Source organism: Mustela lutreola, chromosome 1, assembly GCF_030435805.1.
Source record: "Mustela lutreola isolate mMusLut2 chromosome 1, mMusLut2.pri, whole genome shotgun sequence".
NCBI lineage: Eukaryota > Metazoa > Chordata > Mammalia > Carnivora > Mustelidae > Mustela > Mustela lutreola.
In genome coordinates this window covers 282,516,607-282,544,208 of record NC_081290.1, presented here as the reverse complement: position 1 = coordinate 282,544,208, position 27,602 = coordinate 282,516,607, and the positions used below count along the sequence as shown (strand labels likewise).

Below are 27,602 nucleotides of genomic sequence, written 5' to 3'. Positions count from 1 at the left end.
GCCTCTAGTCCCAGCATTTTGTCCACACATCAGTTTTATGTGTGCTTCTGTTAAAAAAACACCTGATTTCACATATATTGTTGCTTTGTTAATATTGCTCTCACAGCGAACAGCTCATGACCGAGGCTTATTGAACGCAAATATTTTCTCCGTAAGGGACAGCCTTCTCATGCCTAGGAATGCTAGAGCACCTCAGCCTTACCAACCGAGACCATTTAACAATTAAATCACCAAGTAAAAGCACAAAAATGCAAAAACAAATAAACAAACAAAAAACGACAGTGACACCAAATAGACTTGAAGAGGACCCTTGTTTACAAGAGTGGAAAGAGATTAGAAGCTTCTTTGCAGCTGTTGGCTATCGGGTGGAGGCTGCCGGGGCTGGGAGCTGCTCACAGGGCTCACTTAGAAGCAGGCCTGCCCGAGGCTCAACCCAGCCCCACCAAAGCCGCACTGGAACACTGAAAACTTGATTTTTCTTTTCTCTGAAAGGAAGTTTCTACACGTGGATGATCTTCGATCCCGGGTCTTCACTGTTTGATTTTCTCTCTAACAAGAAAAGCAATAAAAGAGACCAAAGCTCACCTCCAGGGCCTGCGTTATCCACCTTCAAGAGAGAGACCAGTTGCGGGGCAGGGGGGTAGGGGGCCTGGGTGGCTCAGTTGATTAGTGTCTCCCTTTGGCTCAGATCATGGCCCCGGGGCCTGGGATTCAGCACTCATTGAGCTTCCTGCTCAGCAGGGAGTCAGCTTCTCCTTCTTCCCATCCCCCTGCTTGTGCTCTCTCTCTGCCTCTGTCTGTCTGTGTCTCTCTCTGACAAATAAATAAAATCTTTAAAAAGAGAGAGAGACAGGGGACACTGGGATCTCTCCCATCCAAGGCCCACGCACCCTTTCTCACTTGCTCATGGATGACTCGCCAGCCACCCTTCTCTTCCTCTCTTTAATTACCATTGGTTCCATCTCCCGTCAAGACCAGCAGTGATGTTCTCACGACTACACACCCAGAGGTTAGCCCTGGGATCCCAATCACCTGACTTTTCTGCAGCGCCTGGCAAGGTGGCAAACATTCCTTCCTGTTATCTCCTCTGGGCTCCCCTGATTGCACTGACGGGGGGCTCCCCCCGTCTCCCTGTTGGTCTTCCCTGGGCTGGGGGCCCAGCACCAAGGCTCTGCTCTTTCCACAGCCACCAGGTGTGTGTATCTGGGGGAGAGGGGTCTTGCCAGTCTCGCAGGTTTGCCAGACTCGCAATCCAGCCTTTCACTCCCTTATGTCCAGCTTGGAACATCTCCCCTTGAATGTCTAGCGGCCAACTCAACTCAACAGACCCAAAAACGAATCCTATCTTCTCCCCCAGGTCCTCTCCCACGTGAACGGTAACAGTAGCTGACTCAGACCAGAATCCCTTGGACTCATCCTTGGTTCTTCCCTTTCTCTCACATTCCACGTCCAGCCACCAGCAGATCCCGTCGGCTTCACCTTGAGCTAAATCCAGACTCCAGCCTTAAGTCCCGCTCTCCCTGTGTAGCTACCATTCTGGACCAGGTCCCCGGCACACAGTGCCATTCTACCGCCCCCGTCTCCACCCAGTAGTCCACTGGCCCCTTTAAAGTAGCTTTTCTCCACAAACGTCTGAGGCTGCATTTGGAAATCAGTAGGAGCCGCTGCTGGGCACATCATGGTGGGGCCGGAGCAGCCCCCAGGGCCTGGAATGGCGGCCACCGAGAAAACACGCCTACTTCCGGCCGCACTTCCGGTGTTCTGGCTGTCGTTAGTGCCAGTGCAAAATCTACTGGCCAATTCCGTGTACCTAAAACTCATCTCTATTTTACATTTAAAACCGAAATTTCTTTTGCTTGTGCCTCAAAGACGCTGGCTGGGCTGCAGCTACCACACAGTGCGAGTGGAGGGCGAGCTCTGCTGGCAGGAGACTTCTCCGAGAACCGCTCACCATGGGAGAGCCCCAGACACCGGGGGCCACATTGTGGGTGAGGGCAGCCTCTGTGGTGTCCCCTCAGACACGGGCCACAGGCTTGGCGACAGATTCTGGGAACAAGCATTATCAGATACCCAGGCGAGGGAAACGCAAAGACTTCACTGAATTTCATTACACAAGTTCATTCAATTTTTTACTCTCTCATAGCGCTGTGAAAACAAATCTATGTTGTGGGAAGTGACAAAATGAGATTATTTATCTGTTTTAGTTTGCCTGGTGGTTCCCCACCACCCGATGACTGTCTTCCCCACCACCTGATGACTGCCAACCCCCAGAAGCTCAGAGGGCACTGCTTCTCTCTCCAACCACCCACTCCCTGTGGTCACCAGCCAAAGTATTGTCCCCACCCTCCATGGTTTTCCTTGTTGTTGTTGTTAAGATTTCATTTATTTATTTGAGAGATAGTGAGCAAGAGAGAGAACATGAGTGGGGACAGAAGGAAAGGGAGAAGCAGACACCCTCCTAAGCAGGGAGCCTGACATGGGGCTCAGTCCCAGGACCCTGGGATCACGACCTCAGCAGAAGGCAGATACTTAATAGACTGAGCCACCCAGGAGCCCCCTGTTCATAGGTGGTGGTCGTTGTTGTTGTTGTTGTTATTGTTTAAATAAACCTCTTTTTTTTTTTAAGATTTTATTTATTTATTTGAGAGACAGAGCGTAAGAGGGAAGAGGTCAGAGGGAGAAACAGACTCCCCATTAAGCAAGGAACCCAATGTGGGACTCAGTACTAGGACTCCAAGATCATGACCTGAGCCAAAGGCAGTCACCCAACCAACTGAGCCACTCCGGTGTCCCATGGTTTTAAGTACAGATGTGGAAGTCTGCCTCACCAGCAGTGACATTCTGGGGCGTGGCAGGGTACAGGTTATGCTTCTGGGCTATTCCTCTAGGATCCCATCTCCATGGTGAGTAGAAGACCCAGCTCCTTTGCAAGAATGACAGGTTTCCTCATTTTCTGACCTCTGAGAATCTGTCATTGTCACAGCATCTTATCCTCTCATCCATTCCTTCCCAAACTACTATTCCACTGCACCCCAGCTCTCTCTCCCTCTTCTCCCCACTATGAGCATGTGGGTGGCTTCCAACTTCTTGTCTGAAATTCAGATTTATTTATTGTAAGTAGGAGCAAGCCACATGAAATGGCTCAAAGAGGGACTGAGCACTCGACTTCTTGGGTCATTGTGAGGCGCAGTTACATTTTGATAATTATGGTTTTATTGTAATTCACATTTCTTTCTTTTTAATATTATGTGCTTTAAAAAACTATTCATACAGGTAGAGTATATTATCTCTAAATTTCATTTCCAGGTAGCATAGAGGGTGTCACAAAACATCTATTGGGAAGGGAGCCTCTAGGTCTAAGATTGTCGAGGGCCTCTGTGACGGGAAGGGTCAGGTGACACCTCCTCAGCTCAGAGGACTTCCCGTTACCTCCCCATGCTGCTTCTTAGCTCTTCCTTCTTCTTATGCCCCGTCCCATGGGCTGGTTGCTGCTCCTCCAATGTGCCAGGCACACTCCTGCCTCAGGGCCTTTGCACCACTCTTCCTTCTTTCTGGATATTTCCTGCCCAGATATCCCAATATCTGGGCACACTCTCACTTTCTTGGATCTTTGCTCAGATACTTGCACAACCTTCCCCGACCCGGACCAGCCCAACACTGTCTGCTCCTCAGCCCTCCCTGCTCGTTCACCAGCATGTACTCCCAGCTGAGGAGCTATTCATGTCATTGCTGTGCCTTGCTTGTCCTCTGTCCTGCGTGGGGCACCCCACCACCCCCAGAACATAAGCTCTAAGTCAGCAGGGAGTTCTATGTGCTCTTTTTCACTGCTGAATCCCCGGTACTTAGATCCATAAACAAATCCCAAATGAACAAATGAATATTTGCTTCACAGAGTTGTTTTGAGGGTTGAATGAAAGTGTCCAGTCTGGTGCTGGACACAGGGCAACGATGAGATACCAGACCCATCCCTCTCCTCTGGAGTTCCTGACAGAATAAAGCCCGTAGTGGATCAGAAGGAGCTGGGGAACTATTTCCTTTGCCCCAAAATGGTAGATGTGGATCCAAAATGGGGAGTTTAGTGTACTGGACACCAGGGCCTCCAGGAGAAAGTGGGGGATAGGGTGGGGGTGAAGAGCAGGTCAGAAATGCCCAGGTCCCTCAGCTGAGCCCAGTGGTGGAGCTGCCACCTAGGTCACTGGGAGTCTGGGCAGCAAGTATCCCTCTGACTCTGCAGGATCTGGAATGGCCATGAGTGCCATGCTGGTGTCTGCCACTTACACCTGGGCACACCAGACACTGAGAAATAAAAGAACTACTTGCCCTTGAAGAGTTCTGTTTGTTTGCTTTCTGCAAATTTATTTCAACCTTCTAAGTAAGTATATGGAAGAAGGAGTTTTTAGAAAGTTGAATTCCATTTGGATTCCATAACAATAACCTGGGAGTGGGGAGCCTGTGGCACAGTCTTTAAGGAAACACTCATTCCTTTGCAAAGCCCACCTTGCATTTGTACTGGTGGGGGGCTCCCTTGAGTTTTAGAGGCCTTGGGGATCTCACATGCCTCACTCTTCTTTCTTGGAAGTTTGTCTTTGTTGAGTGAAATGGGATGGAATGGCTCTCTGGATGAATCTGGGATTATATTTACACCCACAACCCACCTAGGGGGCTATGTGCATTCAGTGTGCCCCAGGCTCGTCCTCTTTCGCTAAGAAGTTAGTTTAACAAAGTTGCAAGATACGAGGTCAATACGCAAAATCCATTGCCTCTCTTGATTCTAGCAATAATCCATTAGAAAATGAAATGTTTGGGGGCACCTGGGTGGCTCAGTGGGTTAAGCCACTGCCTTTGGCTCAGGTCATGATCTCAGGGCCCTGGGATCGAGTCCCACATCGGGCTCTCTGCTCAGCAGGGAGCCTGCTTCCCTCTCTCTCTCTCTCTCTGCCAGCCTCTCTACCTACCTGTGATCTCTCTCTGTCAAATAAATAAATAAAATCTTAAAAAAAAAAGAAAGAAAGAAAATGAAATGTTTGAAAACGCAATTTACAATGTATAACTTGTTAACCAATACCAACGCCTCCCTTCAACATGTCTTAGGACAATTTATTCATCAAAAATTTGAAGTACTTGGGGTTCCTGGATGGCTCAGCCTGTTAAGTGTCTATCTTTGACTGAAGCCATGATCCCAGGATCCTGGGATTGAGCCCCACATTGGGCTCCCTGCCTAGTGGGGAACCTGCTTCTCCCTCTCCCTCTGCTGCTCTCCCTGCTTGGGCTCTCTCGCTCTCTCTCAAGTAAATAAATGGAATCTTCAAACATATGATGTACTTTGGGATAAAGTTAACAAAATATATGTCAGGCCCGCACCCTAAAAACTGCACAGCATTGCAGAGGACAAAAATACATGGAAAGATCACCTGTGCTGCTGGATTGCAAGACTCAATATTGTTAAAATGCCAATTCAACTCAGATTGAGCTTAGGGTTAATGCAATCCCAATCAAAAGCCCAAGAGGCTTTCTGTAGAAACGTATAAGGTGATTCTGAAATTTACATGGAAATATAAATGTCCTAGAATAGCAAAAACAATTTTGAAAAAGAAGAAGAAGTTGGGAAAATGTATACTCCTGGATAATAGGACTTACTATAAAGCTATGGTAATCAAGGCAGGGTGATACTTGGCATAAGGGTAGACCAATCTCAGTGGGACAGAATAAGAAATCCAGAAAACAATTCAATAGGGAAAGGACAATCTACTGAGTAAAGTGCCAGAACAATTGGATATCTGTATGGAAATGACTCATCCTTACACTGCACACAAAACTGAACTTGAAATGACTCATAGATCTAAACATAAAAGCTAACACGATAAAGCTTCTAGAGGGAAACAGGAAAAAAATCTTCACAACCTTTGGGTAGCAAAGATTTCTTAGGGAGCCCAAAGCATGAGCCAATAAAAAAATTGATGAATCGAACTTCAAGGAAATTTTCAATTTCTGCTTTTCAGAGAACTTTGTTAAGAAAATAAAAAGGCAAACCACAGGCTAGGAAAAAATATTTGCAATACGTGTATGTGTCAAGAGACTCGTATCCACAATATACAAGGGACCCTTAAAATTCAATATGAAGACTACATGATTTTTCAGAATGAAGCAAAAGAGTCCAACAGACTTTTCTCAAAAAAGAGATGCAAATGGTCAATAAGTGCAAGAACAGAGGCTCAGTGTTAGTAGTTTTGGGGCAGATTCAGATTAAAAGCCCAATGAGACTCCAGGTCACACCGTTAGGATGGTTAAAATGGAAAAGACCGACAATCTCAAGTGTCGACAAGGAGGAGATGCAGAAGGAACAGCCACTGTGGAAGACCGCCCGGCAGTTTCTGACAAGGTCAAACACACACTCACTGGTAATCCCACCCCTAGGCATTTTTTACCCAAGAGAAATGGAAACATATGTCCACACAAGAATGTGTACGTTAAGTAGCAATCGTCTTCTTCATAGCCAAAACATGGATCAGTCTCACAGATACGACGCTGAGCAAAATGAACCAGACGTGAATGACTGCATAAAGTATGATTACATTTACACGAAATTCCAGGAAGAGTAAAAACCAGACTGTAGTGACAGAAAGTATGAACGGTCCCATGGGTCTGGATGCTGAGGGGGAAGGAAGGGCATTGCCTATAAAGCTTGGGGAGTGCTAAAAGTGATTGCAGCGGTGGTTACACGGACATACATGCTTGTCAAAACCCACACACTTAAGATAGATGCACGTCACGGGGGCGCCCAGTCGGTTAAGCGTCTGCCTTCTGCTCAGGTCATGCTCCTGGAGTCCCCTGATCGAGCCCCACACCGGGCTTCCCCATCGGGCTTCCTGCTCAGTGAGGAGTTTGCTGCTCCCTCTACCTGGCACCCCACTCGTGCTCTCTCTCTCTCACTCTCACTCTCTCAAATCAATCAATAAATAAATTTTAAAAAGGGACGCCTGGGTGGTGGCTCAATCTGTTAAGCGTCTGGTTTCAGGTCAGGTCATGATCTTGGGGTCCTGGGATCAAGAGCCCCTCGTGGGCTCCCTGCTCTGCGGAGAGCCTTCTTCTCCCTCCCCCTCTGCCCCTCCGCCTCTACTTGTGCTCTTTCTCTCTGTCTCTCTCAAATAGATAAATAAAATCTTAAAAAAAAAATAAGATGCACATCATCATAACAAATTGTACCTCCTGAAGTTTATTCTATAAAATCCTATATTCCTCATGTTCCTTGCTAAGAAGCCCAGACACCGTGCCTATCTGACGCTCACATTCCACAACTCTGAAGTGAGAATTTGGAAAAAAAAAAAAAAAAAGATAAAAACAAAACTCACTTGACTGGGTTGTAAAATGAGAAGAAGATAAAATGTGTGGAAAGGCCTTGAAAACCGTAACACAAAATGCAAATGTTAATTACAGTTCCTTTTTATAAATGAGAAACCGTATGAAAGAGTGTAGCCCGCCATCAGGAATGGCCTTACCTGGAAGATTCGGTGAGTGAAACAAGCAGGACATGTTAAAAGGAGGAGCCGGTGTCATGAACTGAACGAGCCTTCTGGAGAAGGTGGGATTGGAGAGTCAGCAAGTCGGAGACCGTGGAGGGGCTGGAGGTGGCTGGCCTGGGGGAAAGGAGCACCAGGGAGAAGGAGAGTGTGTGCCCCCCACCAGGAAGGCATCAGGGCGTGGAAGCAGCTGGTGCCTCCCCAGACCCTTGACCTGGAAAGACGTGCTCCGCCAAGGGCAGCCACCTCCCTGGAAGAGCCTGGGAGGTCACACCCCCCGCCAGGGTCACCGGGCCCCAGGGATGCTCTGCTTCTTCACCCAACTATAGGACAGCTCCGTGGTGCCCCCCATGCTCCAGGCTCCCGGGATCAGGCTGAGGCTGGGGGACCAGGGCAAACACATGGTCTCCTCCCTGCTCCCTGTGCCCCCGGCTCCCGAGAGCCCTCCCTCAGTGAGCCACCTGCTCAGGAAGCCCCATCTGAGGGATTCCACTTCTGGGGAGTCTGACCTAAGACACCAGGAAATAATGCGTGGAAGGGTAGGGAAAGATCCAAGAGAAAGCAGAAGTCTATGAGAAAGCAAGGGATGGGGCCACTCTTGGTCTCAGGGTCTGGGGCGGCTCCTCGGGAGAAGCTCTGAATCCACCGTGTCCGTCCTCGGCTCTCACACCATCCATACCCTTGTTCCTATGGGATAAGGCCTATCACCCTTGGCTCGGCCTTCAGGGCTCCTACTCACTCCTTCCCGACACAGGCTGCCCGATCTTCACGTGCCTGAATGTCACAGTCACCTCCCCTGCTCAAGCCTGAGCAGATCATTAGGAAGATCATTAGGTCTCTGAGTGTTCCCGGGCCCTCCCTGATGACCCCATGGGGTCCACACTGCCTCCTCCCCCTCCATCAAAGCCGCACCCCCAGGCAGGCCATGAGCCCTATGAGGGCGGGGTGGCCGAGAAGGGGTTTCACAACTCATCAATCCCAGAATCCAAAAAAGCTCTGAGTGGGGAGGTATTTATAAAAAGGATTTCTTTGGAGAAAACTGGAAGTCCCACCTTCCACCAAGTGTAATGAGGGAAGGGAAGAAAAAGGGGTGTCTGCCTCCCCCCTCAAGACTAGAGAGTCTGGGGCTTCCACAGAGCTTGATAGGGATGGACCCCACTGTTGGGGACACACAGTGAGGACGAGACCATGGTGCTCCCCTGGCCCACTGACAAGCGGGGTCCAGCCTGCCTCCCAGAGTTGGTCCAGGCAGAGGAGGACAAAGGTTACACTTGTGGGCATGCTGGCGTCCCACCGGTCAGTGGGGACAGCACATAGCCCTCTCAGAGGTGGGTTTCAGTCCAAGGACCTGAGAAGGGAAGTCAGCGTACAGGGCACTAGAAGATACCACCTCCCCCAGAGCACACAGACCTCTGCCCCGAGAGTCTCTGTCACTCACATCAGCCCAGGAGACAAAGTGGCTTTTCAATCCCAGCAGATCCCAGAGCACACACAAAGCTCTTGGGACCTGACAGTCGTGCCAGGCCTTTCCTGCCTCCTGGTCACTCCCTGGCCCACCGCCAGCTGCAGAGGGGAGAGGGCAAGGACACAGCTGAGACCTCCTCGCTGCTGCCCGCCATCAGCCTGCCGTCATGACATGTCGTGGCTGGGAGCAAAATAGGACAGATATGGGGACTAGAAACCTTGAATTTCCAAACTGAGACCTTGCTTTAGACTTTCAGAGACTATAGGACATTCCTTCTCTGTGAGTGATTGCCAAAGTCAGGGGATGACCCAAATTTTCATCTCCCACTGCACTGGGCTGAACAGGATCCCCCCAGAATCCACATCCACCCAGAACCTCAGAATGTGACTTTATTTGGAAATAGGGTCTTTACAGCTGAAAGCAAGTTAAGAGGAGTTAAAAAGGTTGGGACCTAAATCCACTGAGTGCTGCCCTTATACGGAGGTGGGGGGAGGAACTGGGTCACAGACACACACAGAGGGAAGGCAGGTGAGGACACAGAGATGCGGGGAAGAAGGCTCGTGCTGACGGAGGCAGAAATGGCAGAAACGGGAGAGATGGGTCTACAAGCCAAGTGATGCGGAGACCTCCTGCAGTCTGGAAGCTGGAAGGGACTGGGGAGATGCCTCCCTAGAGCCTTGGGAGGGAGTGCGGTCCTGCCGGCCCCCTGCTTTCAAATGTCAGCCTCCAGACCTGCAAGGGTAGAAATGACTGTCATTATGAGCCCCCAGTTTGGGGCACTGTTACAGCAGCCCTTGGGAACCAACATGCTCACCATCTAAAGTTAGTGTCCCGCTGGCTCCTTCCACAGCCCAGCCAATGGCAGGTGCCCTACGGCACCCTCTGAGGACTCGCTGGGCCCCCTCGACAGAGGAGAGCCCGAGTGCGGCTGCCCTTCCCGCGGTTAGGTGGCTGCTGGCCACACTGTCACGGAATCAGATGTGCCAACCCCATCCCTCCTGGGTGCCCCCGGTGAGGATTCGGAGACCATGTTGCCAAGCCCCGTTCCTCTCCGAGGGCCTCGCCCCAGATGCCCCATTCAGATCCAGTTTGTGGAGGGTATAAATCTACCATGTGGGGGCTTAAACAAGAGCCCTTGAATCTAATTAAAATCCCACAAACCCCATAGCTGCTCCCAGGAAGCGGCGTCCTCCACGGTGTTTCTAAGAGCACATTCCCCTTCTCATCTCGGTGGTAAGCATGTCTCTGGTTTCTCTTTGCTCATTCATTTGTGCTGGGCTCCCAGGTGCTTTGAACCCAGATCTAGTTTGCTTGAGGGAATCAGCCCACGGGGAGACTCTTCCAAATACCCAGGTGGACCTGGATTTTCCCAGGTGACACTTCATCGGCTCAAGGATGCCAATGATCACCAGATAACACCCAGAGCAGGAAAGCATCGCGGGCAGCCCGGCTCATCAGGGGCCTGGACATGGCCTCTTGTCAGCTCTGGGTACCAATTGCCTCCAAGGCAGAGGTGTGTCTTCTAATCAAATTAGTGCCTGGAGCAGGTGAAAATGAACTTGAATTTCACAACTAAGGGAGAAGGTCATACTTTTTCTATTTCAGAATGTACAGACTCTATTTCCCTTACGGATATCAATGACTCAGATTCTGTGTCTTTTTCTTTCTTGTCTATTTTATTTTTATTCTTAATGTTAATAACGCCTTTCGTGCAACTTACAAAGAGCTTTCCAAGAGTACAGGGCCATCCTGGTTTTGTAGGTGAGATCTGTGCTGCTAATGGTTGGGAAATTTCCCAAAACCCCTGGGCTCTCTTCTCCAAGTCAAAGCTACCCCCCCCCCCCGCTTTATTGCTTCCTCCTGAAGCTAATGAATGGAAATTTGGAGTGAAGGAAACTCAAGAGCCCATTTAATGGAATCACTTGGGAAACCAGTCAGAATCTACGAACTAGAAGATTCCTTGCACGGAAGGCTAGTAAAAAATCCAAGGAGAATTTCTCTGCCTCCCGAAAGAGTGGGACGCTGGGAGAGATTCCCTTGGTGACGTCGGTCCCTTCTCTGGAACTGAATTAACAGAAATACAGCCTGTGTTCATGGCTTGCCCACTCCTGGAAGATTCCTGGTGTGGACTACAGAGGAAGGCTGTGTCTACATCTAATCCCCCTCCCCAGCCCCACCCCACCGACAGAGTCCTGACTCCCTGGAGAGGTAGAGACTGGAGAAATCTGGAGACCCCAGTTCTACTGTTCACTCACTGTCACAGGCCGAATTGTGTCCCCCAAAGTCAGATGTTGAAGCCCTAACCCCCATCCCTCAGGATGTGACTGACTGCATTTGGACACCTTTGAGGAGATGACAAAGTTAAAATGAAACCATCAGAGTGGTCCCCAATCCAGTTTGAACTCTTGATTTCGGCTCAGGTCAAGGTCTCAGGGTCATGGGATGGAGCCCATGTCCTGGGCATGGAGCCTGCTTAGGATTCTCTTTCTCCCTCTCCCTCTGCCCCTCCCCACCCTACTTGTACACTCTCACTCAAACACACAGAAGATTTATTTAATGTATGTTAGAAGCAGTTTTGACTGCATATAAAAACTCAAAAAAAAAAAAAAAACAGTGGCTTAAATAAAATAATAGTACGTTTGTCTCACACACAAAAAGATGCAGATGAAGGTCAGCCAGAAATGGTACAACAGTTCCATTGTCAATAAGGACCCCACACTTTTCCTTCTTTCTGTTCCACGATTCCAGTACTTGGTGTCATTTTCAAGTCAACCTCACGTTCCAAAAGGGCTGCCAGAGTTCCAACCATCCAATCAGCATTCCAGGCAACAGAAAGGGGGGAGAGGGACAGAACAAAAGTGCATCCTCCCTACTGGATTGACACCCTGCAAGCAGCCCTTCTGTCCTGCCAACATCTCACATGCCACCCCATGCTGCGAGAGAGGCTCTTTAATGTAGTTTTAGCCAGGTGCATTTTCACCACAAATACCGTTTGGCTCTTTTACTTGGAAGGAATGGGAAAGTTAGTACTGGATGACAACTAGTAACTTCTGCCACAGTAGACAAATACTAACACAAAAGCTGGCCTGACAATACTAAAATAAGAATTTATGACAGAAAGCATTATTAGGCATACACAAATAAATATACAACATAATGATAAAGTATACTTTCATCCAAATCATGAATTTGCATGCACCTAACAATGTAACTTCATATGCACAAAGCTAAAACGGACTCATTTACAATGAGAAATCGCATGGAGGAAGGACTTTGATACTCATCTATCAGAAACTATAGATCAGGCAGATAAAAAATGTAATAATTTATAATGTCTGAACAACATAATTCACAAGCCTGATCTACCTTACATATTTGGTTGCAACACATAGACAATATTCATTATTTTCAAGCACACACTGAACATATGTAAAAATTGACCATTTGAGAGGTCACAGAGGAAGTCTTAAGAAATACCGAAAAATCTGTATCTTATAGGCTGCAATCTGTCAGCACAATGCAACTGAAAAATAACACTTTAAAAAACTTTTTCTTTAACCTCACTCATTTAGAAATAAGAAATAAGCCTTGGGTAAATCAAGATAATAAAGGAACCTACAGGGGTGCCTGGGTGGCTCAGTGGGTTAAGCCTCTGCCTTTGATAGGTCATGATTTCAGGGTCCTGGGATCAAGCCCTGTGTCGGGCTCTCTGCTCAGTGGGGAGCCTGCTTCCCCCTCTCTCTCTGCCTGCCTCTCTGCCTCCTTATGATGGCTGTCTGTCAAATAAATAAAATCTTTTAAAAAAAGGAACTTACAAATACATGACAAAGTATTGAGAATTGGGTGTTGAGAGAGGTACTGCTTTTCCAAAATTTGTGGGACACAGAAAAAGTGCACAGCTACTTAGTTCTAAATGTACACCCTTAACGGTGATACTTTTTTTAAAGATTTTATTTATTTATTTGACAGAGATCACAAGTAGGCAGAGAGGCAGGCAGAGAGAGCAGGAAGCAGCCCGATGCAGGGCTCGATCCCAGGACCCTGGGATCATAACCTGAGCTGAAGGCAGAGGCTTTACCCACTGAGCCACCCAGCCATCCCACGGTGATATATATTTTTAAAACAATCAAGATTGAAAACAATGACTGAAGCAGTCAACTAAGGAAGCTAGAGAAATATTAAAGAGAAAACCAAAGAAAGTAGAAGGAATGAAATAAAAATGGTAAAATAAAACCTAATGAAATAGGAACTTTTAAATACTGGAGATAATTAGTGTCAGGTGAGAGTGTGCATTCCCTGCCTCTGAGGCTTCCTTCCAAGGGGAAGGAGGAACCGGTCAGGCCTCTGTGCTCTTGCTCCCCCACCTTACACCTCCTAGGGGACAGGAGTGACTCCCCGGTTGGACGCAGAAGCTAAGCCTATATGAACCCACCTCTTCTCCTCTCTCAATCTCTCTTTGCCCTCTGTCCCCACTCGGGCCAAGAATGTGTTCACTGTAGTTCTTGGCCACAGACTAAGTGGAGCATAAAAGCCTGTCTCCATGGGACAAAGTGTGGGTGCCCGTTTCTCAACCCTGTGAATAGGTAGGCACATGAGTCCGTCTCACTCCAGGTTTCGGTCCTGGAAGGGCCTTTGCCCTCATCTATAAATTTCATTCCCCTGTACTGATGTTATCAATAATAAGGATGATAATTTGGTGCTTCCATTTCTGTCTTATTCTCAAATGATCTATAAATTCCATAGGAGAGATAATAGATATTAGATTTCCTAAAGCCTCACACTATCAATGGCACCAAAAACTGATTCCTTTAAAAGGCCAATAAAATAAACTCTGTGCAAATCCAATTAACTCAAAGGGTCAAGTCATAAGCATGAAGAAGAAAACAGAGATCATAACAATTATTATAATAGGGATGTTTTAAAATAGTATAAAGACAGTTCCCCCCTTATTTAGGAAGATATTATAGCTGACATGCCAGGTGGACAAAGATTGCACAAGAAAGGAAATTTATAAACTGATTTCACTGTTTGACATATATGTAAAAATCCTAAGTAAAATACAAGCAAAACAAATTCATAATGCGTTTTTTTGAAGTTGGGTTTAATTAATTAATAATTAACCTAGGCCTGTAATGGTCAATTTTTGAAAAATTCTTAGATAGAATTTCCCACACTAACAGAGTAAAGAAGAGATGACATCACCATCTCAGGAGATGCAGAAAAACATGTAATAAACTTCAACAGTTATTCATGATGCAAACTAAAAATAGAAAGAAATGCCTTCAGTATGATCAAAGAAATCTAAAAACTCAAAGCAGATAGCAGATTATTATACTTTAATGTGAAAACCTTAAAGTCATGGCCATTAAAATTCAGGAATAAAATAAGTATACCAGCAAGTTAGCGCATTGTGCTAGAGATCCTAGCCAATTCAGTAGGATAAGAAAAAGAAATAAGCAGTACAATAATAGGGAAAAAGAGCCAAAACATTGTAATTCTTTTTTTTTTAAAGATTTTATTTATTTATTTGACAGAGAGAAATCACAAGTAGATGGAGAGGCAGGCAGAGAGAGAGAGAGAGAGGGAAGCAGGCTCCCCGCTGAGCAGAGATCCTAATGCGGGGCTCGATCCCAGGACCCTGGGATCATGACCTGAGCCGAAGGCAGCGGCTTAACCCACTGAGCCACCCAGGTGCCCCCAAAACATTGTAATTCTTTACTGATAATATGATTGTCTACATAGAAAACTCAAGAGCTTCTACAATCGTTGAAAAGTAATTGAAGGGTTGCTAGATCACAAGAGCAACATAAGGGATCAATATTACTCTTTGACTGGCAATAACCAGTCAGAAAATATAATGTCAGAAGGCATTGCTTACAAAAGCAGTAAAAAGCACTAGGAATTGAGATTAGAAGAGAGAAAGTGATGCATAAGTTCTTTACAGAGGAAATTGCAAATTATTACTGCAGAACACAGGAGACATGAACAGATAAAAATATATAGCATGTTCATGAATTGAAGGCTCAGAATCATAAACATAACAATTCTCTCCCAGATTAATCTAAAAAGTGAATACAATTCCAATCAAATTCTGAATGGTCCTTTTCGGGGAACCTGACAATATAATCCTAAGATGTATTTGGGATAGTAAAGGGTCGAGGATAACCAAAACTAGGAGGAGAACAATAAACGAAGGTAAGGGGAGGGATTTGTCCCTACCAGGCAAGACTTAAAAGACTATGATAATTAAAGGGTCCTTGGGTGGCTCAGTTGGTTAGACGTCCGACTCTTGATTTCTATTCAGGTGGTGAAATCAAGCCCCATGTCAGGCTCTGTATTTGGTGCGAAGACTGCTTGAGATTCTCTCTCTCCATTTCCCTCTCCCCCTCCCCCACTCCCAAGCACTCTTTCTAGCTTCTAAATAAAAAAACCAACATGATCGTAATACAGAGATAGACAAATACACCCAGAATGTGAACCCAGAAATTTGATATAATAAAGTCAATAAGAAAATGGAAGGACTATTTAATAAATTGTACTAGACCAACTGGTTGGCCATGAAACAAACGTGGGTCCCAGCCTCACACTATAGTGAACACGGGTGCCGTGCCCCATTCCCTGCAGACTCTTTTTTTTTTTTTTTTAAGATTTTATTTATTTATTTGTCAGAGAAAGTGGGAGAGAAAGCACAAGCAGGGGGAGCAGCAAGCAAAGGGAGAAGCAGGCTCCCCGCTGAGCAAGGAACCTCACGTGGGACTCGATCCCAGAACCCTGGGATCATGACCTGAGCCGAAGGCAGAGGCTTTAACCCACTGAGCCACCCAGGCGCCCCTCCCCTGCACATTCCTGACGCAGACCTAGAAAGGGGTCCACCTGGAAGCACCTCTGAGACCCACAGGCTCCTACTCATCCTGCAAGAACAGCAGGCTGGAAGGGGAAGCTGAGTTTAGTCCAGGAATGGCGCTCAGGAGGTGCTCGGCAGAGTGGAAGAATGAACGCCACCACTTCCTTGCTCCTGAAGCAAGATAATTGTCAAGTGTGTTCTACACTGTCTCCCTGAGGTCCCCAGTAGGACTGAGTCTCAGTTGTCCTCCATGGTACATGGTCAGTAACACTCACTTCCTTGCCCTTCCCCCTCTCCCCATTGGCACCCAAGTCTTAGTCTCAAGTCAGCTCCTCAAGGAACCAAACCTAAGATAACAGCTTACAAAAAAAAAAAAAAAAACAAAAAAAAAAACAGATAGGGTCCACAGGAGTCTCAACTATGAAAAGATGAAAAGCAAAGTTTTAAAACATTTATTTTAAAACATTTACAAGAAGAAAATGTAGGAGAATCTGTTTATGATCTCTGCATAGAGGAAGCATTTCTTAAACAAGATGCGAAAAGCACATCCTAACAGAAAAGATTGATAAATGGGATGACAGCAGAATGCAGTGTTTCCGTTCAACAAAAGAAAACAAAGTGGAAAACCAACTAGAGATTAGGAAAAGATATTTGAACAGCACCAAAAGATCATGACCAGCATACGCATAAACGTCCTGGAATAAAATGAGACAAAATGAGAAAATGAACTAAGGACAGAAATTGGAAATCTACAAAATAAAAAATGCAAATGGCCAAGAAACATAAAAATATGTCTTACTGCAATAATGCTTAAGGAAATCCAAGGGAAAGCAATGAGATCATCATATTTAATCTACCAGATCAGTACCATTGCAGAAGACAGGCTCACACACCCGCAGCAAGCGGGCATCAGAACCTTTTGGGAGAACAATTTGGTGACATCCAAAAACAGACGAAATGCTTATACCCTATGACCCAGCCATCTCACCTTTAGAAATGTATCCTACGGAAGTAATAGCCAAGAGTGTATCAAAAATATGTTAAGAGGTACGTTTTTCTGCATTGCTAGTAAATAGAAAAATCACAAAGGAAACCTAAATGTCTCTCCATAAGGAATTTCAAAATAAACGAAACTCTTCAGTTCAGGCATTACACGTTAAGGGGCGAAGCGTGCTGTATCCATACAATGCAATATTATTCAGCCTTAAAGAGCAGAAAGGACAGTCTGACACATTGGTGATCCTGAAAGATGTTATGCCCAACGAAATAGTCCCATCATGGCAGGACAAATACGGTCTGGGTCCTTGTGCAAGGGGTCCCTAGAGTCTCCAGGTGCATAGAGACACGAAGTAGGATGCTGGCTGCCAGGGTCAGAGGGGAAGGGGGAATGGGAGTTCATGCTTCACAGGGACAGAGTCTCAGTACGAGACAATGAGAATGTTCTGGAGATGGATTGTGATGACGGTTGCATAAGAACGTGACGTACAGGGTACACTCAAGGGTACACTTAAAATGTTAGGACAGTGCATATATGTTCCATATGTAAGCTACGTATGTTGTTGTGTGGAGAAGAAGGGACGCTCTGAGCCACTCTGGCCACTGCCGAGGTCCATACCTCGCTGGCCAGAAGGTGACCTGGACGGGCTACACTGGGGTCCGCCACAGGCCACCCCTCGAGACACTCAGGCTCCCGTTTCCTGCATCAGGTCGCCTCCCCAGGACTCTGTCTCTCCTGTACGGTTGTCACAACTCCTGGGGAAACTCCAAGGGGTGGGTGAGTGGAGAAAACCAAGGCCTTGCCCTTGCACTTGACCGGGAGGCCCTCGCTGACTCTCACTGCTGCCTCCCCACTCCCTCATCTGAGGGCGCCCCAGACTTCCATCACCCTGGCCATGGTTGCTATCTGTGTCATTTCGGGCTGAAACTGGACACTCCGCAGACCACCTGAGTGCCACACATATTCCCTTCCTTGTCCCAGTATCCTGTCCCCACCTCTCGTCCCCATGACACAGCAGCACCCCTGCCCCTCATAGTGGCTGGGCTCTCCCCGCTGCTCATGTGGGGGCTCCTTTCTGCACCTGGGGCGCTACTGGCATGGGGCCCAGACAGACAGGTTACAGCAGCGCGAAGTTTAGTGGGACCGTTACCGCGTCCCCCGTGGAAACATGCGTACACACACACTCAGGCACACACGCCTACACGTGCTCACGCACACTCACATGTGGAACCAGGTCCTCTGGACATTCACATGAGGACCCAAGACACAAATTCCCTAAGTGCATCACAGGGGTCGGCGTCCCTGGAGCCACTCCCTTGGCCACCCTGAGCCCTCTAGAGTGGACACAGCTTCGTGGGGTGGCACAGACCACAGAGCCATTGAACCCTGAAAGATCCTAACAGGGCCGTTCCCCTGCTCTACCCAGGGGCGGGCCGGAGTAGGAGCACCCCTTCTTTTCCCATACGGTGAACCTGTTGGTCATGGGTGATGTTACTCAGGCTCCCAGGACAGTGAGGCAGCCAGTCTGTGAGCTGGTGGACCTCGGTGCTGGCCCTGGCCCTGAAAAGAAGGAAGGCAAGCCCCCCGCCGCAGAACCCAGCGCGTGGATCTGGGTCAATCACCGCCCTTTGCGGGATGAAATCAACCAGCCACCAAGTGGCCTGCTCACCACCTTGAGGGGATGGCTCCATCCTGGGAGCTCAGAGCCCGCCCCACTTGCTGATAGGACAGACACTGGGAGGTGGCAGTAACTGGAAGCTTCGGTGAGTAGCGACACGCTGTCCTGGGCCCGGGCCTGGCCTCCAGCTCTGCCACCATCACTGCTCCTCTTCACGAGCCCATGGCCCACGCACTGTGCCCGCCAAGGACCATGGCTGTCTGGGCCATATCATCCACTCACTTGTTCATTGTCTCTGCGGCACCAGATGCCCTCTGATTCTAATGTGAGACGAAGAGCGTCCCACTTTGTACCCTCCTCCAGGTCTCCTTGTTCCCAGCCTTCCCATCCTGCACTTTGCTGCCTCGACCAAGCGGTCTAGCCACTGTCCACGAGGGCATGCGCCTCCCCTGCAATCCTCCCTCCTTCCTTTCTCCCTCATCTCCTTTCCCAGGTACCCGCTGGCTTTTCCAAGGCACTCCTCCTCCTTCCCTGGGCCATTCACATGCGATGGCCCTACCGATCTCTTGCACCTCTAACTCCATCTGTTCATTCCCAGAGGATTGGAACCGGCACACACCCTTGCGTCAAGCATGGTTACTAGAATGAATGGCTAGAGCTTTCTGTTGTGGGTTGAACTGCATGGCCCCTCAAACTATGGTGAAGCTCTAGCCCCCCATCCCAGTACCTGTGAATATGACCTCATTTGCAAAGAGGGTCTTGATAGATGATCAAGCTAAGTTGAGGTCATTAGGGTGGGCCCTAGTCCCATAGGACTGTGTCCTTAAAAAAAAAGGAGAAACTGGGGCGCAGACACACGCACACAGGGAGAAGACCACATGACTGCTGACAGAGATCAGTGTGCTGCTTTCGCAAGATGAGGATGGCCATACATTGGCCAGCCACCCCCCAGCAGCAGGGGGAGAGGGGTGGCCAAGAGTCTTTCTCATGTCCTTCAAGAGAAATCAGCCCTGCCAACCCCTTGATTTCTGACTTCTGGCCTCAGAACTACGAGACAATGAGTTTCTGTTGTTGAAGCCTCCCTGTGTGTGGTATTTCGTTATAGCAGCCCTCGAAAACTCATATACAGCACCTTTGGGAAAAGGCTGGAAAAATCACTCTCTATATGCTGGCTGTGATATTTCAGGGTCCTTTCTTATGGGACCTTCCCTTCCTTTAATTGATGGATTCTGAGCTTGAGAACTTGTTCAAGTTTGGATGAAGGATCATTACCTTCCATTGAGGCAACCAACTTCCGCCCCCTGCTAATTCATTCTCGGTCTCTTTTTCTTTTATTTTTTTTAGAGAGAGAGAGAAAAAGAGTGCACATGAGGGTTTGGGGGAGGGACAGAGGGAGAGGGAGAGAGAGGATCCCAAACAGCCTCCATACCCAGTGTAGAGCCCAGCGCGGGGCTTGATCTCACCACCCTGAGATCATGGCCTGAGCTGAAATCAAGAGTCGGACACTTAACCCACCAAGCCATGCAGGCACCCCAGCATTTTTTTAAGATTCTATTTTTTTATGTTTTCTCTACACCCAACATGGGGCTCAAACTTACAAACCCGAAATCAAGAGTCCCATGCTCTACCCGCTGAGTCAGCCCGACACCCCACTCTTGACCACTTTTGATTAGATACATTAAAAAATGGCCTTGCTGGCTGTGTGTATAGCTTGACCCTGGAAATGTCATGTACTATTAGTCATCTCCATGGTCCTTGTAGGTCGGGCCCCTGGCTGCCATCTCAACCTTGTCGTCCTTTCTGGTAATTATATCCACCTTACTTGTGACAGTTAAGTGCTGGCGTTATGGGATCCTCCCATCCCCATCGCTACTAGGGAGCTCGGTTCCTTAGCAGCATGTCCGCTGTCAGCCCCAAGCTATAGAGGACAGCCCCCCTGGGCTTTTCAGTGATTCTGGTGTCTCGTCCCCAGTTCATTCCTTATCACCTTCATAAAGAAGTGAGTTCACCCAAAAAACTTAGTCAGCTAGTGGGTTTTTCAGTCTACCCTAGAAGGCCCAATCTAGCTTGCCCACTTCTCTGAACCTTTGCATACCTTCTTCTGTGGTCTGCCACCACTGTTCAGCACCTGCTTCCTTCAGTGGGGACTATCACGACTCCCGGTGTTCAGAGAACCATCTCTACAGAGCCTTTCCAAGGGTCCCATCTGAGTGTCTTTCCATGCAGCTAAATTCTTTGCTATTCTGCTATGTTCAACTTCCCTTGAGAAGACACCTTCAGAGTCCACTCCTGGGAATTTCTCCCAGTCTCTGCCTGTCCCTGTAGGCTTACTCCTGCAGCTCCTTTGGCGATTCATTCCTCTTGTCCCTTAATAGGCAAAACACTCCCCTGGTAGGTCATGTTGAGACGTGATTGCACTTTGGGGTCTGGTGGCCTAGAGAGGAGATGGGAGCAGATCCCAAAGAGGGTAAGCCTTGTCTTGAAGGAGCACTTAGGTAAGATTTCTGTATGGTCTTTAAGCAAGGCGGGGGGGGGGGGAATCTATCTTCCAAGGGGATGAGTGGGCTACTTCAGCAGGCCTGAGAGTACAGGAGGGTTTAACATTGTCAAGTACATCTCCCTGAGAGCTCCATCTCAGGACTCAGGTCCCCACCCTACCTCTCTAGGGCCCTGACTTTGGAGGAGAGATGTCCCCAGGCTGGGAACTCAGCCTTCTCTGAAATTCTATTACAGTTAAGTCCTGAGCCTGTCTCCAGCTGCCTGCCCTCTGGCTATAGGAAAGCTGCCTTAAAAACTGCCAAGGAATCCTCCTGACCTTGCTTTAAATTTGTGATCAATGCCCTGAGCTTGTCATTTTCCTTCTTCAGATCATCAGTGCTACCCAGCCACAGCCTCCCTGTTCCAAAGTCCTTAGGATTATTATTTCCCCAAGTCTCTCAAGTCCCAAGGATATTGCACAAGCCACAATATCCCCTGCCACCTGAGTCTTGTCCCAGGTGACCAAGGTAGAAGGGGGGGGTGTCTGGTCACCAGGGCTCTAGTCCCCACCAGGGGAGGGGAGGGGCCCTCATTACAACTGAAAAGGAAGGCATCCAGCGGCAAAACCCCATCCTTGGTGTTTGCTTCCTAGGACCACTTTCGACACTACCTGCCTTCGGTTGTCTAGAAGCAGAGCCTGAGACATGGTTTTTTGGGTTTTTGGAAGCAGGGATTTGCCAAGAGGAGCTTCTCAATACAAGCCCCGCAAGGAATGAAGGAAACAGGATAAGGAAGAGAGGAGGATGAGTAACAACACCATTTCAGACAAAACCCAGCCTTGACCTGACGCGCGGATTGTACCACGAACTTATCCTGGTCTGAGGTGAGGGAACAGCCTCTTACATCCTGAACCATGGGCTACGGGCTGTCCCGTGAACCTTCCAGGCACTGTGGCTCTGTCAGCCCAGAGCACTTCTTCAGAGAAGGCACATCAGCTGGAAAAGGGATCTGGTAGGATGCCACCGGGGGCTGCTGGAACTGCCCTCTCTTCTGCTACCTCAGGCCAAATCCTGGTCAATCACCATTTCATTGCGTCCCATAAGAGGATCAGTCCCCTGTCCAATGTGTCCCCCGAGCTGCAGGGAACACAGACCAAGCTCCAAATTCCCACGCCACTCGTGCCCTCTCTGACCTCTTTGACAGGTTGGAGGGGGTCATCTAGGAGTTCCAGAGTCGGTTCTCCATGACCAACCTTGCAAGGATGAGGGATTTGCATGTTCTTGTTTGCTTAAAGCCTCCATCAAAGAAAGCCAGAAAGTCTCAAGTTAACCCTCGGTTATCTTAACGTGTGAGCTGCATCTGATTCCAGCTTTCCACGCCCCACCCCGGATCCTCCAGCCCTGGGCGTACCCACCCTTACCACCCCTGCCCCAAATCAGCGGAAACCGGGGCCAGAATTCCATCCCCCCCCCCACCCCCTCTCCCCCCGCACACCCAAAGCCAAGCCGGGAGAAACACAGGGGGAGGGTGCGCCACCTAGTGGACGCCAAGGGCAGTGGAATCTGCCGGGGGTTGACGGGGGACCGCGACTCAGGGTGGGGTGGGGCCAAGAGGCTGCGTGGCCAAGGACACAAAGGAAGGAGACTCTTGGGAAAGTGGAGGGACCAAAGCACTCCCAAGGGACTTTCATGAACCCCACCCGAGCCTGCCCCTGCCCTACCGTAAGGGAGCATGTTGGCTCAACAGAGACACAACGTCCTCTCTGCCCCTCCCCTGACTCTTGGGAGAAATTCCTGAACATTCCAAAAAGTCACTTAAAATCCATATGGGTCTGATATTTGCTTTATCCCAAGAAAATGGGTAAGAGAAAATTCAGATAGTAGCTTGGGGGGGGGGTCATGGACCCACTCCCTCAACATGGTCTCTCAGGCAGCGAAGAGGATAAGCGAGCTGCCTGGCCTCCAGAGGCATACAAGGAAGGTCCATATTCCAACCTCCTCCTCTCCAGCCACCCCTTGCGGGGCAGAGAGGAGGGAGCCTCCACACGGGTAACACGCCTCTGCTATGTGTAGATACATGCCCTCGCCAGTGCATTAGAAGTCTGGAAAAAGCTGTACCCAAGTCAGTAGCTGCTCTCCTGGGGGGGTGGGGAGAGCTGTTGAGGGGGCAGAAGACAGAGCTTTCACTTCTTAATTTACACGCTTCCCCAAAAATGTGGTGGGATCATGGGTGGATTCTACTTCTAGTTTTGACCTCTTTTTGTATTTTTCAAGTTAAATAGCGTGTGTATCCTAAAGACGGAAGGTGTGGTGGTTGTCCGGGGCTGGGGGAGGGGAGGACCGGAGGTTAGTGTTTCATGGGGACAGAGTTTCTGTTTTACCAGCTGGACAGTCATGGTGGACTGTATAGCACCATGCATGAATTTAATACCCCTGGACACCTCACAGGGGTTAAAAAGGTAAATTTTGTTGCATTTTACCACCACCAAAAAAAGAAAAGAAAAGGAATTGACAATGATGGGACACGAGGTGTCTCCACACACAGGCAACACCACCAGTGAGACACCCAATCAGAGCTGAACCTTACCCAGCTCTAAATCTGGGGTCTGCAAACTACCACCCCAATTCCAATTCGACCAAAACACGCCCCTGCTCTTGTTTTCATACTGTCTACGACTGTTTCCACTCTACCTTTTACAAGAGCAGAGGAATTATGACAGAAACCATATGGCCCACAAAGCTGAAAATATTTACTATCCGGCTTTTGACAGAAAAACTTGACCAACGCCCGCCCTAGATCCAACCACGAAATTACAAGAAATACGGGAAGCAGAGGAACTTGTCCAGCAACACCAAGGTCATGAAACCAGCGAAGTTGCAAAACCAGAATACTATAGGAGAAAGCACCCCTGTGTTCAATATGTAATTTACAACAATAAAAATGGAGCACAGCTAAGATTCTAAAAGATTTTAAAAGGGCTGGGCAGGTCATACAAGTGTGGATGGTCAGAAAAGAAAAGCTCAAAATAAAAACTTGGAAAAAAAAAAAAGTTCATTTTCCACAGTAGCAAGTGGAGAGATGTAGCTAAAACTGAAAACTGAGAATTAAGGTATAAACAGTTTCATTTAGACATGGAAATTTAAAAGAAAGGAAGAAAGAAAGAAAGAAAGAAAGAAAGAAAGAAAGAAAGAAAGAAAGAAAGAAAGAAAGAAAGAAAGAAAGAAAGAAAGAAAGAAAGAGGAAACATCTATTAAAAGCTAAATGTGGTTGTCTCTGCAGAGGGGGTTTCAAGAATCCGGGAAATGGAGTAGAGTACTAATTTCTTTAAACCTAGTGGTAGTATTTGGCTTTTTAAGCTCTGTATATGTTTAAGCATAAAATATTTAAACGTAAATATTTGAGTGAAATAACTTAAAATTTTAAAAATTTAATACATGGGTGAATGGTTTTGTAATCTTTATAACATGACCTGAAAATCTGGAACAACTAAGGAAAGGGTCAACCTATCTGGTGGCCTAAGAATCCAAAACTTCTAGGGATCCTGACTGGCTCAGTCAGTAAGAGCATACGGCTCTCAGTGTCAGGGTCATATGCTCAAGCCCCTTATTGGGTGTGGAGACTGCTTTAAAAAAAAAAAAAAAAAAAATCCAGGAGCACCAGGGTGGCTCAGTGGTTAAGCATCTGTCCCTGGTTCAGGTCATGATCCCAGGGTCCTGGAATCGAGCCCTACATCGGGCTCTCTGCTCAGCGGGAAGCCTGCTTCTCCCTCTTCCACTCCCCCTGCTTGTGTTCCCTCTCTTGCTATGTCTCTGTCTATCAAATAAACAAATAAAATCTTTTTTAAAAATCTAAAACTTCTTTTTGCTTTTAAGATTTTATTTATTTATTTGAGAGAGAGAGAAAGAGAGAGAAAACATGCAGAGCAGGAAGGAGGATCAGAAGGAGAGGGAGAAGCAGACTCCCCACTGAGCAGGGAGTCCAATATGGGGCTCGATCCCAGGACCCTGAGATCATGACCTGAGCTGACTTAATGGACCAACTCACCCAGGTGCTCCGATCCAAAGCTTCTTTACAGGAAAAGCTATTGTACATACAAGGTTGCAGACAAATAACAACCGGACAAAGGATGTGTAACAAACAATGCAGACAAAGGTTACTATCACAGTTCTGTTCTTGCTCCAAGCAACTGAAACTGACCTTAGCTGATTTAAGCAGCAAAGGGATGGACACTGAGCTCCCAGCAGGCTCGGGGAGGGCTGGAGAAGTTGTCTTGAAGGCCTCCTAGACAGAAATGGCCATGGTGTTCTAGCTGTTCGGATAGAGACCTTGATGCTGTCCTCATGCTGGTCATCAATGCTGCCACTGGTTCCTCTCTCTCCAGAATAAAGTCCGTGCAGCACTCGCTACCTTTGATCATTAGCTTCCAGGAGCTTCTGAGGCAAGAGCATCTGCATGGCAGAGCCTTGGTCACAGGCCTGCACGCTTGCTGCAAGGGGGGGTTGGAAAGTGAGCCTGGCTTCCGTAGCAGAAATCAGGGGATACCTCCAAGGGAGGAAGGGAATTCAGATGCTGGGTGGGCAAAAATAACCACAGATGCACATTACAAGGCCTAACACAACAAAAGACCTTACCATCCATTAATAAAAGATGAAAACCTTGTTAGAAAAATAGGCAAAGGACCTAAAGGGACAATTGACAAAACAAGTGGAATGAGCCAGCAAGGATATAAAAAGCTGTTCAGCCGCACCAATATGGCGGCCATTGGTGGTAGCCTACTGCAACCAATTCCCAACTTCCTCCTTGCTGGTGAAACCCTGATGTTGTTTGGATCTCAAGGCCACCAGCAAACAAGTCGGGGGATGGCATGCAGTCTAGCTCTGGTCAATGAGCTGTGCCAACAAGTCTGCTAGGAGGTCTTCCAGGAAAAATTTCTGTATTAGTCATGAGCTGCTAGCTGCGTAACAAACACCCTCCAGATCCTTATACCTAACACAACAAAAGTTTCTCTCTTGCTCATGCAAAGCCTCACATAGGTATTCTTGGTTGGGAGCTCCTTCCTAGCCGTTCTCCTCCAGGCAATGACTCAGAAACCAAAGACCCTTCCACTGTGTTCTCCATCTCAAGATATGACCCCTCAACCCACCTCCCGCAGATCACTGCGCTTGGTGCCTTCTGCTCACGCTCCACTGGGCAGAACAGATCACATGGTCATATAGACAGATCTAGCCACCTGGGAAGCTGGAAACTCTAGTCTAGCTATGTGCCCAGAAGAAAATGAGCCAAATTTAGCAATCACCAAACACTGTCCTTGCCTCAGTTCCCCCTGGGGTCACCACACATCCATTCATCTCTTCCCCCAACAAAGAAGGCTCCCCTCATTTGGGCTCTGAATTTCCTCTCATAGCAAAACCCCCTTCTCATTGCTCTCCATGGCCTGAAGGCCCTTTTGCATTAACCTCCCTGTCCACATCTGGAGACCTACTGAGTACACGGTGGCCTCCCGTGGCATATCAGAGTGACAGCTCCCAGTTTGACCAGGATGGGGGCCACCAGCCCTCACTCTACCCACAGACTCTCTGCTGGGCCTGCGCAGCTCAAAGGAGCTGATGCTTTGGGCAAGCAGGGAAAAGTGCCAACCCCAGGGGGACCGAGGCTTCAACCACTATCAGATGCTGAAGGGACGAGTCCTCCGTGATTTGATGAGCACCCTTGGGGGCAGGGGTGGCGGTGCACACAGTGTATACAGACAAGGCTTTCCAGAACTCAAAACACAAACATACGCAGGACTTTCAGAATTAAAATTTAATAGAGGAAGCGAGAAAAAAGGAAAGGTCCTCTGAGAACAAAAGCCTCATTCCAGAAGATCGACGGAGGGGCTCACTCTCCCCATAAAGCCAAAATGCAAAGAAATGAAAGCATGAATAAAAAGATAAGAGGCTGTGAAATCAGACTGAGGACCCCAAATGGTGGCTAATAGCGTTTCTAGAAGGTAGAAAATGAACAGAAGAGATGTGGTGATTTAAGAAGTGAGTGGAAGAGAGAAAGAACTTTGAGATTTGAAAGGGCCGCGGGCAGAAGTGATAAATAAAGAACACCCACCTCCTAGCAGCCCAGCGAGGAGTCTGAGCTCCACAGATGAGAGAGGAGCTCTTCGGAGCTTCCAGAAAGAAAGGCCCCTGACAGGCAGAGAAGCAGACTTCTCATTTGCATCCCTGGAAGTGAGCAGGGAGGGAACCCATTTATAAACCCAAAAGGGATGGCAGCTCAGGACAGGAAAGGCTCCTTTGGAGTAACGAGGAAAACAGACCAGAGCTCTGACTGGTTGAAAATCAAATGGACAAAAGTCTTGCAAGAGCAGAAGACAGAGACAGAGTGGAGAGTCGTAAAGCCTGGCTAGTTGTATTTCTGGGGCTGCTAAGGTGCCTGAGAAATAGGGTATAGTTCTTTCAAAGGGATCGTTGGAAACGAGGAAACATCCTCTAAGAGAAAAGTTAATCACAAATAGCCTAAAAATGTAATTTAAATGTCTAAATGACATCAGCAAAACTCAAGACTTGAGATGGGGGCAGCGGCAAGGGAGCGAGAGAGGGGAAGTGTTCTAGAGTTCTCTGTTTGCCGGGGCGGGGGCAGGCTGGGCAAGAAAAATGTCGGGGGTTGGGTATTTATAACACTTAACTTGGATA

The 27,602-nt window shown here is 48.0% G+C and overlaps 1 long non-coding RNA gene across 1 annotated transcript in view; it reads right to left on the bottom strand.

Annotated features, from left to right (window-relative positions):
• LOC131814731 (uncharacterized) overlaps nucleotides 1-27,602 on the bottom strand; it is a 72,871-nt gene that overhangs the window by 16,501 nt on the left and 28,768 nt on the right. The window contains exon 2 of the long non-coding RNA XR_009347427.1: nucleotides 7,497-7,634. This is a non-coding gene — a long non-coding RNA (uncharacterized LOC131814731). The remainder of the gene's footprint in view (nucleotides 1-7,496; nucleotides 7,635-27,602) is intronic.